This window comes from Ambystoma mexicanum, chromosome 14, assembly GCF_040938575.1.
Source record: "Ambystoma mexicanum isolate Mex_15411 chromosome 14, UKY_AmexF1_1, whole genome shotgun sequence".
NCBI lineage: Eukaryota > Metazoa > Chordata > Amphibia > Caudata > Ambystomatidae > Ambystoma > Ambystoma mexicanum.
The window spans coordinates 285,124,968-285,137,664 of record NC_090940.1 but is presented as its reverse complement, the minus strand read 5'-3'; the positions used below and the strand labels follow the sequence as shown (position 1 = coordinate 285,137,664).

The following is a 12,697-nucleotide window of genomic DNA, read 5'->3' as shown; positions in this document are numbered from 1 at the left end:
GCTTAGGTCCATCTGCAGCACCCTATTGAAAATCGATGGAGACTCACAATACCCTTGGGGCAAACGTGTGCTTTTCAACTTAGTTTGATGAAATGTAACTGACGTAAGCTCTTGGGAGTCCTTATGTAACAGGATCGAGAATAACACATTTTTCAAGTCAATCACTGAAATATCATGCCTCAACCGGGATACTACATAGGATCATCGCCGGGTTTGGGACTAGAGGAAATTCTGCCTCTACAATATGATTAATCAGCATCATGTTTTGAATTAAATGACATGCTTACCCCCCTTTGATGTCTTGATCGGGTACACTGTGGTATTACATGGTGACTCGGACGTCACTAAGATGCCTTGATCATCATGACTGATATAGTCTTAAAAATTCCCTCATCTGCCTCTGGAAACAGAGTACTGTCTTGCTCGAGGTAAAATTGCTGCTGGTTTCAGCTTAATCTAACGTCTCCGACCCCCTTCATCAGGCCTACGTCAAAGGGGCCCGTAGTCCATAAAGAAGTCGGCACTTTCTCCATATCCTCATCTCCAAAATCATCATTTTCTGTGGGATCTCTCTCCTCTCTGTCCTGATCCAATATGTAATGCTCAATTCAAACACTACTTCGTCATCTGACGGGTCGTCTCTTAACATATCCTTGTCAGTTAATCGGTATCCTTCCCCAATAGCAATCACTGTTCTCCATGGTCTGCCATCATCATCAAATCCTTCGAGCATGGTCAACTCCCCTCTTACTACAGATGCCTGTAACTAAGGGAAACATCTGTCCCCCCCCCTTTCGTCCATGGGGATATGTGGCCTGAACAAAAATGGTATTCTCATTACCTTGCCCAGTAAACCGGTTTGGCATGTTAACAAAATGCGTACCCCATACTGAAAGACTTCTGGCTATAGTGGCGCTCCTCGCATGGCTATTTTCCCTGTAATTGCCATGATAAGTTCACTCACATTTAAATAATGTATTCTGAGCGTTGAACACACTATGCCTTTATCAGTGAAGGGAATTGTCATATTTAGTTTCGTCATTAAATCTCTGCCCAGTATATAAACTGGTGCCTGTTTCGAATACAGTCGTGGAACAGACATGTCACATTCTCCTGTAGAAACTGGCAATTTCCCAGTAAAAGGAATTCTACTTGTAGCTCCTGAGAACCCTTGAGCATTCATGGCATTACCCGACAAAGATTTTCCGTCTCGTATGCATGAGCGAGTTGCCCCAGTGTCTACTTAAAAAGAAAAGTATTTTCCTCCTATCGTGACGTCAACCCTTGGTTCCTCTTGAGGTTTAGGCATCACAGATACTACTGTACACATCAAGTTACCCAGTGAGCTGTCCTATTGGGGATAGATTTTATTTATTAAATGTTTTACATTTGTATAGCGCGCAAATAGCCCTTGGGCATTGTGGCGCTGTTACTTGAAGGGAACTTATTCATGCTTATTCCCGTAACTGTAAAGGGATTCCCACCCGTGACAGTGATATCCCCTATCCTAGGAGTCAACACCTGTCCTGTGTTGTGTTTGCGCTCGGCTGTATCTGTATGTGTGCATGCTGCAATTACCCTTGAGGCAGATTCAATGGTGCTTGCTGTACTTGTAAAACCTGCTGTGCTGGCAGTGCATGTGTTTGATACACCATGTGATCTTGGCCAAACCCGTCCCTGCTTTGTGGGCTATATGCGGAAGGATAAACTGCTCCCCTCTTGATAATTTCCCATTCTGCACATACCTTTGGATCCCACATGTTCACACGATGTACCCTGTCATTCCGCATGTCCAACACACAGGAGGGAATCTTCTAACTTGCCCATCCTGCATGCCTTGATTACTACCCAGATTATTCTGAAAACCTCCTTTATTACCCTGGACGTTTCCTTGATTATTCTGAAAGCCTCCTCTTCCGCAGAAGCCTCCCCTGCCTCTCGGCATAAATCTGTTACCCCCTTGATCAAACTACCATTTGCTATTCACCTACGGCGTCCCTGACACTTGTTGTGATCCTGGCCTTTCTCCACTGGTCAGCATCGCCTCTTCTATAGCATTCTTCAACAGTTTCTTCTGTACTAACTTAGCTTCCTCGAGCTTCCTAGCATCCTTTTTGTTTTGATTTTTCTCTTGTAACAATCGGCAATGATGCACGATGGTCAACTGTGTTTCTGGCCATGGTTTCGCCTCTGTACCCACCAGCTTCTTGAGCTGTCTCTGTACCTGACCTGGCAACCCCTGACATAATATAAGATAAAATACAGGTATAGATTTTCCCCACGGCTCCCGCGTTTCCAAAGACCATTGCTCTTGACAATTTTGAATGTAAGCAACCAGAACTTCCCCTTCTTGCATCTTTAATGCCTTTATAGCTCTCATATATGATGTATCAGGATATTTTACTATAAGCGCTTTCCAGACTGTCAGACTACAATTATTAAATGGCGCACCATTGTTCCTCCTGTCATTTACTCTAATTCATAGATCCATTTTCTGGCACCCAACGTTAAACTCGGGAGTTTGCATCTTAAATTATCTTTGTCCATTTGGGGCCACAGAATATACTGCAGTCTGGCCCCTCCTTTTTCTAACAAGGGAAACAGCAACATCCCAAAATCGCAATCGGTTTCCATCATCTGCCTATCCTTAGTAGGGACAATGGTTCCTGACCGCCGTCTTCCTGGCAATAACCTTAGTCTATTCACGTATGGTGGCGAGTCCCCTCTTACACTATGGGATCGCCCTTTATGTCGACCTGCCCACGCCACAAGCTCTGGAGTCCCTGGTTTAGGTAGGTCCAGATCTGACCATCTAACTTCTTTATCTGTCGGAAAACATCCCTCGGAACTGCATGCATCAGCTCCCTCCTCCCCACGGAAGGCTTCCCTGTCTTCATCTGACATGTCTTGTCCCCAACTCGTGTGGCTATCCTCCTTCTCGTCTCTGTTTAAAGTAAGCCCATCCAAAGACAAAGCTCTAGGCTCGAAACTAAACAAGCTACCCTCCTTAGCTCCTAACTGGGAAATCTCAAATCGATCATCTTTCCCTTTGTTTTTCAATTCACCCTTTGTCCTCATCTCTCGATAAACTTTAGAAATGTTATCTCCTATCTCAAAATCCTCCTCTAGATTTACCTAGAGAGCCCTGGCATCAGTTCTTGCGATGGGAAGAATTCCTCTATGTCCTCCCATGCTACTACTGGATTTGGCTCTCTTCGCTCCATTTCAATGCGATCAATGTCACATGCTCTCTGTCTTCTCTTTTATTCCATCTCCCCATCAAATGCCTTTCGGTTCTTTTCTTTGTCTATGACCCTCTCTTTTTCGTGTCTTTTTGTGTCTCTCCTCATTTGCCCTACGCACCTCATCGTCTTTGCATTCTTTTCTCTCAATTTCTGTTCTTCTTCCCTCTTTTCTAGCGTCTCATTCTTCGATTGCTCTTTGCCTGTTATCGTATTTACTTTGCTCTTCTGCTCTTTCCTCTTTTCTTAACTCTTCTTCTTGATACAGTTGCTCTTGTCTTAATCTACTCTTCTTTTTAGCCTCATCCTCTTTCAATCGTTTCTCTCGTTCCCTGTCTTATCATCCTCACCTTGATCTTCCCCTTGCCGTAATTCCTCTTCCCCTTGCCGCTCTTTCCATCACGTTTGAGCAATATCTGACCGCCCAGCCATTCGTTCTGTATGAACGCTATCTCGTCAGCTTTGTCTTTTTCTCTTTCCCATCTCTTAATTTCCTGTTCTAAATCTAAAGTCATAGTTGGTCGTTCACCTCTCTCTGGGTCCCGTGGGACTTTTGAGATCACATCCCTTTCTGGGGTCTTTTCCGGACTTTCGTTACTGCTATACATAGGCGGCTCATGCGTCGGATTGCTATATCCTGCTGCTGCCTTACGCTCTCTTAATGATATACTCCATCTTTCGTACTATCATCACTTTCTTCAGGCGCGGTGGGGGAGCAGAAGGCTTGACACCACCCCTTTTTACACTGGTTAAGCATCCAGTGTTCAGGAGGTGGGTCTTCCCGTTCCTCCTGGTACATCTTCCAAAGCTCTAAGCTAGCTAACATTTTTTCCAACTTCTTGCCCGTGTACGCAACATGCAGGTATGTAGTCATGTGTTGCAAAACTGCCTTTGCCAGGGATCCCGCTTGTGGCCACGGCATGAACATGTTATCTGCTGTGCCCTTAACCCATTCTGCACTATATTGTTTAAGGTTGGGTGCATGTTTTTGCAGCTGTTTGCACAGATGCATGAGTGGAGAAACATCTTCCATCATGACAAGTCACAATTGACTGTCAATACTTACCGTAGTTTTACAGAGAAAATACTTTTTCAAAAAAAGAACACAGTATGAGCGTGCACCAATCGTCGCAGCTCCAATCCTCTATGTATCCACTTAATTCAATCTACCTATTCGCTCAATACCTTTGTCAACTAAATAAAGAAATCATCTATTCCCAGCCTTTTACCACATTCTATAGGTTGTTGCTCTTCGACATTTCATCATTTCTTTATCACATATAATACATACAATATACAGACAGACAGACAGACTGGCCGGCCCACATATACTTCCGCCAACGCTCCTAGTGGCTTCTCTAGCCCCTAATAAATTACTCAGATCGGAGTATGAGTTGGTTACTTTAAAAGATCTATCCGTTTGTCTCCTAAGTATCCATTACAGATTTTAAAACAACTCCTTCTTGACGTAGGATTTTTGTGCTTCGTCGTTTATGGATCGCTCCTCGTCCACAACCAAATACTTCTAGTCGACGCTCTTCGTCATTAACTCAAATACCCAACCAACCCTCTGTTACTCTTTCCCCATTACCACTTTTCCCCATTTAATACACATAGTTTATGCTTTGCCAGTGTTGGGGAGAATTCTCATTCTATGGCTAATTTCCCTTACCTATAGAGTCCCCCAGAAGCTTTGCTGGATTTGAAGGGTTTGTTTCTTTTTACCTGCTAAGAGTGAGACTCTTTTCCCCACTCTTAGACATTTTTACTGTGGGTGTTCTAGGCTATTTTGGTGTTTAATGCCTATGGGATCTTTCTCAAACCCATAGGAACCATCTTTATTCACATGTGTTACACAGCACCCTCAGAGCAGTGACACAGGGGTGTCGTAGCGACCCCCAAACATAGACTCCATACCCTGGGACTGATTACTGGATCCCAGGGCATGTAAAGTCCCCATTGACTTTACTAGTCAAATCCTATGAACTAAACCAGTACAACCCATCTTACTATGGAGGTACTGGAAGGGGTTAATAGTTTTCCCCCTATGTTCATTTTCGAGAGGGTACTGTACAGTCCCTCTCTCAAAGGTTTCTGGCTGGTGGCAGTGGTTACTACCATAAATATTCGACCGCAAATATTTCCCTATGGGATTTTCCCATTGTTCGAGGCTACCACTTTTTCTGACAGCCTCTAACATACCGCCAGTGCATTTTAATATTAACTTTGCTCCAGTAGGTTTTATTTGCCAGAACTTAAATATAACTTCTTTCTCTAAACTCCTAACCCAGGTCGGGGATCCTTTGTTCGTCCTTTTGGCGGGCTTCTGCCGAGAAACCCTCCTTTCGGCGCCACTGAGTCTGGGTGGGTCCATTGTGTGGGAGGGGGAGTAGGATCCCTGGACAGGGTTGCCTTCGCAACCCATGTCACACTCTATCCTGATAGGCTGGAGGGTCTACCACCAAGATGACCACTCCACTGTGTGAGTGACAGCTAGGCTGTATGAATGGGGATCTTTTTGCATAAAAACGGGTCCTGAGGACTGGAAGAGGAAGACGTCGCCACTGGAACTAAGAAGCCGAAGAGGAGAGAACCAAAGACATCTGCAACGACTGAACCACCGGTGAGGCCCTGCTGCAGCGTCTCACCACTTTTCTCCACACGATGAGAGAAGATCTTCATCTGCAAGCGCCTTCTTCCCTTGAGCTGGTGGGGCCAACCAGTTTGCCAATCGCCTTCCCGGACCTGCCTTGGTCGAATCTCCCGTACCCTGTACTCGGAGGCCAGATAGTCAGGCACCAGTCCACCCGGACCACGATTTAAAGGAGCATACCTTTTATTCGTCGGGCAGCACCGTGGCTGGTTTCATCTCTCGGTAGTGCAGTAACTCGAACCTTCCTCCACGAGAGCCTCTGTTCCTCTGTTGGATCACCCGAACTGCAGGAACAACCGCCACCGCAGGAGCCACTGCTTCATTTAAAGGTACATTGTTCTGCCAGGTCACCCTTTCTTCGCGGTAGCACTAAAGGAGTTTTAAAACCTTTACCTACCTGTTGGGTCAGCCGCCCCTCTCTCTTAACATTGTCTTTTCAATTTCTGCAACCACCTTTTCAAATTCGTTAACCAAAGACTTGACTGCAGCTGCAATAACATTGTGCTCCTGGGCCCTTGCCCTGTACCACTGACTCTGGCACAGGCCTACTGACTCTGGCTACATTTATTAGACCTGCCTTCTTTAGATTGATTCTCACTGATAACTGTGTTGGTGCACCTATTTCTTTTAACTACCCTTTCCTTCCCATTTTTTGACCTTGTGAAATGCCATTTTGCTCAGTTTTCATTTAAGTATTGCTTATACTGATGCACTGCCTTGCTTAAACTGGTTCACAAACTGATGGGAAGTGTTGATAGGGTGTGTAAGAACCTATTTCTATATAACTTGTGGTTTCCCTCCCTTGTGAGGAATTGTTAGAGGATCCCTTGTGTGTAGTTGTCACTGTGCCATTTTGCTCAGTTTTCACTCTGGTTCACTTGGTCTACAATTTAACTTGGGAGTGTGTATATTTTTCCTTTGACTTATTTTAACTTGCTTGATGACTGTGATACATGTGTTTTATTAAAAGTGTATAAAATAAATATATGACTACTTTTAAATACAAAGCTTTGGTCAGTGTTTCCTTGTACCATACTCTTGTAGGCCTATTGTGTAAACCCTGAATACTGCTCATCTCCCTCTTGAGATAAGTCTGACTGCTCAGCCACAGCTACCAACATAATCTTTGTGGTACAGACTGATACCAAAGGGGATTTATTGCTCTCACCTGTAGTCCTAATCTGGGGTAGTGCTCCCTAAGGGAACTACGCAGGATTTTGCCTAACAGTCAGCTCGTTCAATCTACTCACCGTTCTCTTTTCAACTTCTAACCTTCAGGATCGTCTCCTCCTCAATCAGCCACTTCAGCCTTCGGTCCGCTCAGCTGCCCGTAGAAACCGGGAGGGGAATCCGATGAAAGAGGGACCCGTCCCACCCATATTTTTAGTGATTTGCAAGTTTTTACTAATGGCCGCTATTTCACGTTCCTCCAGCTAAATGGCAGAGGGCATCCGATATTCTGAGACCCTTAAAATCCTACTGGGTCAATGGATCGAAACCATCACCTATATACTACCACGTGAAACCAGTGACCTAGGGCCCTTTAAGATGAGGTAGCAATACTTTGAGTAACTTCTGCAGCCTCATCCATCTCAAACATCAATAATCAAACCGACTCAGGAAGTTGTAAAAACGGCGCTGTTTTATTTACAATTGTCTAAAATAGCGAGTTACAACGGACGTTCGCTCGATTTCTCTCAAAGCATTTAATGAAAAAATGTTTTTATAGCAAAAACACATCATAAGTGGCATCACACTACGTGGCAAACTACAAAAACCTACTTGGGGATGTGATAGGATTACAGGGAACATCTAAGTATACGTTCCATACTAACGGGGGAAGTGATTGGGTCTCTACTGTCAGGTGGGCAACTAAGCCCATCTCAAGTGCATATCATCTTTCGTGTCACTATAATACTCGACACTTCATTGGTTATACAAACAATAGGGCTCTCTGATATGTGGCCCCATACCATTGGTTTGACACCTTTGTACCCCTCTGGAATATTCCACACGCAAGCAGCACACAGACTACCATAACAAGTGCATGGAAGGTCGGCCTGATCATGCCCCCCCCTTCAATTAGTCCCACATCCATCATCATTCTTGCAGTCTGCCAGTCAATTAAGCTTTGAACTTGGCCTTGTAGAGGCTCTCTGCGCCTGAGAAATAAAGGGATTATCTTCTTGGTTTTGGTGTAGCTCGACCCAATGTCTATTTTGATCTGATCACGTGACTGGGAGAGTGCATTTTCAAGCCTTTTGCAGCATTTAACTCTATTAAATGATGAACTCTTGACACCTTCAGTGTTTTTCCATCCCACCTCAAACAGAAGTGGTTTCTTTCTCACGTTCAATTTAACTACTGGATGGACATCAAGGCTCTCAGTGGCCTTGTCTTCTTGGTGCTGTGCCAGACACGCCTTTCTCGAATTTCTGTCTCGCCCATCAGTAATTTTCCACCTATGCCACACTGAAAACTGTTTCCAATCACAGGTTTCAACCTTGCTTTAACGTGCATTGTGGAATATCCAGGTTCTATAAATTCCTATGTATTATACATTGGCGTATCACCACAAAACTATTCAACCCGTAGCTAGCCTTAAGATTCCTTTGTCTACTTGCGTTACTGCGTCTGTACAAGAGTGAACTGGTTTACATATTCTTCAGCGTTTCTGTATCATTAGCCTCTTCATCTCGAGTCCGAAATGTTGCTCATCTTTACCATCTTCTCTTCAGAGCTTATAGAATGTCTATTTTCTTCCGCCTCCTGCATCTTTTCCAGCTGCGTCATCTTCTGCTCCGCATGACGTCACCACTCTTCTTTCTTGTTCAAATGTACACTTCCTCTGGAACGTCATCCAAAAGAATACTATGTCTTTGTGCATGTATGTAGGGTTTTCTTAATGGATACCTTGTTTGCATGATTCTCTGCAGTACAGGCATCCTTACTGTTACTGCACGTGTTGCAATTTCTGGTTACCAACTTATAGGCAGCATGGAGGCTGAGCTTTTGGTGGGGGTACTTGGCTCCTTCTCTACGCCTTCTTATTATCCTTGAAGATGAACATGTGAGTGGAAATGGAGGCATACAGTAGGAGAAATGAGAAAGAGATTAATCATGTCTTGGTCCCTACAGGGGAGCCAATGCCTTCCAGCTGATGCTGCTACAGAGGACACCCCATTCTACACAAAGGACTAACATGACAAAGGTAGACGAACCCTAGGGTATTGTCACTGCTTCTACTGGGGAGGCCCCTTTTCATGAGGCCGCTACCCGATAGTACCCATCTGGGTGGTAGCGGGTGGATTTCATGTGAGGGGAAATAAATCCTCCTTGAACTGGCGACGATCCCCTTGGGAGAATATGGTATTCCCCTTCTTCAGTTCTATCCTCTCCTTCCTTTAACGCCACTCAGTACCCTATGATTCCTGAAACCTCTTTGTGTGTAGGGTTGAGAAAGCTAAGTCTCAAGTGACTACTGAGATGAAGAAGAGTACTACTTAACTCTATAAGGATCATCAGTTCAGTACAGTAACGAGGAGGAACGATGAAGCAATGAGGAATACCTAGAAGAATCAGGATGGGCAGTCTAGTTGCTGGAGACTGCCTACTGGTTATCCACAGTACAAAATAGAAGCCAGACTAACACAGTTGTCAAGCCTGCCCCGGAGGAACTGAGAGTGAACTTTGGAGCATAGACGCTGTCCAAAAGGGTGCTACCAAGAACCGGCAGACAACGAGAAACCGAAGAGAGCCCGAACACGTGGAAGAATTGAAACGCCTGCTGGAGCGAAGCCACGCAGCCTGACCCACAAAAAGCAAAGCAGGGATGTGGACGACAGCAAGAACGGAGAGAAGAGAATCAGAGGATTGCCCAGGGAGTCAGTGAAGCCCGAGCAGGACGCCACAGAGCCCAGAAACAAGGTACGGGTGCTGCCTGGGTCAACGAGAGGGACTGGGAACTGAACAAAGAGAACCTGGAAAGGGTTGGGGACCCAATCCGAATTAAAGCTGATGATATAAGTATCAAGGACCCCAAGAGGAAGAGCAAGGCACAGACATTTAATGCATCAAAGACACCTGGCAGAAGCATAAACCAAGGGTCTATGAAAGCTAATACCAATGGGTCTGGGACCCAAACGAACCACAGAGGGAAAGCCAAAAGCATAAGAGAAAGGTAAGGACAGAGACACTTACCGCGGCAATAGACACTTGGCAGGAGAGTGAATCAAGGGTCTATAAAATGCCAATACCAAGGGGTAAAAGAGAGAAAACCAAAATAAACGGGCCAGAAACCTGAAACAAATAAAAGCAGAAACAAACTACATAAAGTACCCTATGTGGAATGGTACCTGGCAGGATCGCACACCAGGTTTGTTCAGTTGGACATTAACTAAAACTGGGGTGGTGAACCCACAAAGACGACACAGCAGGGACTGTGACCCATATGAAATTGGGCGAAGCCCACAGAAATGGAAAACACGGGTCGGGGACCCACATGAGAGTAAGGAAGCAAATAATCAAGAGGATGAGACCCTGAGTAAATCAGAAAGTACCCGAGAAGATAAAAAGGGGTTGAGGTCCCACACAAAAAAGAGCACTTGCAAAATAAGACAGGGAGAACCCGAGACACCCCAGACGACTCTGGGGGCTATGTGAAAGAGGAGAAGTAAAAGGAGTTGAAGGAAGGGGTCGAGGACTCAGTGTGCACGAAAACACATTTTCTGGAATTCTGAGCTCAATGGTCAAGTTGAGCAGGATAGTGCACGAAACTGGGCACTACAGTTTTGAGATAGAGAAAAGAATTAAAGGGACGAGGCTTCCCCTCCAGAGAATAGGTTTTGTGATAAAAGTCTACAGGTAAGTCTGGCAGGACATTACGCTTTGGAGTGGAGGACAAGAGAAAGGGGAGAGATCCCCCGCCCCATGGATACTTGGAAACTGTGTTTAAGTCACTTGTGTTTTCATACCACAAACCTAAGATTAAAAGGGTTGTATTCAGAATGCAAGAAGCCTTCTCCTGGATCAAGAAGAAGCCCAGTTTTTAGTTTAATGTAAGGAACAGAAAGAGGTTTGGACACAGGACGGTGGACATTTTACTTTACGGACTTCCGGACACAGTCTTTTGTGTTTTTGTTGAGTTAGGGCAACCTTTTCCTTTTCTTTACTTTTATAATAAAAGTTTTTTCCAACAAGCATGCCACCACAGACTTTTACTTCTGCATCCTTACAGTATAAAGCCATTCCCATGCTTTTCAATTAGTTCTAGATTGATGTGACAAGACCAATACCTTGGCCCCTCAAATGGGGGTAGGAGCTGTTACAGCAGGTGATGGGAGGACTAGAGAGATGTCCAGAGCAAGTTTTAACTCTAAGGACAATGGCAGTTGAGGGGGTCTCAATTCCTGCCCCATCTCCCACACAGTGGCAGCATGTATCTCAGGAGTATACCTCTCTCTCAAGCATGCCTTGAATACAAGATGTTTGCCAGTGTTTCTGTTTCTTTTAGAGCCACACAGTCCAAGAAAGAAACCAAGAAGAAACAACAGATTGTGAATCCAGAGAGTCCTAAATTCGTGATAGGAAATCTGAAACCCGATCACCACCAATCCACATCAGTGATCAGCCACAGAGAGGGAGAAACCCACAAAGAGAAAGGGAAGCAGCAAATCGTACACGTACATGCAACCGCAAACTTCTGTGATCCACAACGAGAGGAAACAGAGCAGCATAGAGAAGTTGCGTCTAACAGCGGCAGACAGGAGGACCTTGCGGGCTGCCCAGTGACACCGGCAAGCATGCCCAACAGGGCACAAGCTATCTAAACCACCAAGGCCTAAGAGGGCAGAAAGAGCAGCCCATCCACATGCGCCTTACATCAGAGCACCTGAAACCGGTCCCTGAAAATTAATAAATGTGTCAAATCTTTCATGACTAATTCTTAACAATTACTCCCTTCATGAGGTTACATTACTCTCCATACGTCTGAACGATAAGTGTGAGTCAGACATGGTATCAACATTTCGACACAGACACAAGAGATCCAGTTGGAAAACCTTACTTTAAAACTTCATGATGGGGGTAATGCCCAACTTGCCCTAACTCCAAGAGGGGACTTCTTTCAACTGATCTATCTAAGACCAGTCTGTCTAAAAGTCCAAAGTAAAATGCTGTCTTTGTCACAACATATACTTGCCATTACTTCTAATACCAACAATGTGCTTGAATGTTCAAACGGAATAAGTGTTCCAAATCACACGAGTGTCGTTCAGGAGCTTCTCACACAGTTCCCTTCCCCAAAATCCAGACACTCAGGGAGTAAAGTTCCACAAGGTTTCAGGATTCACTTCAAGTAAATGTCACAGTATCTCTTCCCCAAGTTCAGGACACTTGGGGAGTAAAGTTCCATGAGTTTTCATGATTTATTTCCAAGTAAATGTCACAGTATTTGTCCAGCCCATAGTTCCTGTCAGGTTAGGTTTCTAATCTGCCTGCAGGCCTTCTCTAATAGCTCCTTTCAGGAGCTTCCTACCCAGCTCCCTTCCCCTAAGGTTGCGACACGGAGTGGTTTAAAAGCTCCACAGGTCTCTCAGGGTGTTCTTCCAAAACAAATTATCCAAGTAACTTATTAATTCACAGTTCTTGTTATACTTTATTTTAAGCCACAGTACCTTATTAGCTCCTAGTTCTTGGTTACATCTGGCACTGGTCGTGTTATGTTCCGCTTCACAGTTTCCTCAGATGTACAAACAACACATGTTCAGCTGGTTTCATAGGCTTCTCTTACCTGAACTCAGAA

General features: G+C 44.7%; 1 protein-coding gene across 3 annotated transcripts in view; it reads right to left on the bottom strand.

Moving 5' to 3' along the window:
- The window catches only part of KLHDC1 (kelch domain containing 1), a 2,530,617-nt gene that overhangs the window by 838,415 nt on the left and 1,679,505 nt on the right, over positions 1-12,697 (bottom strand). The gene's annotated exons all lie outside the window — the stretch shown is intronic.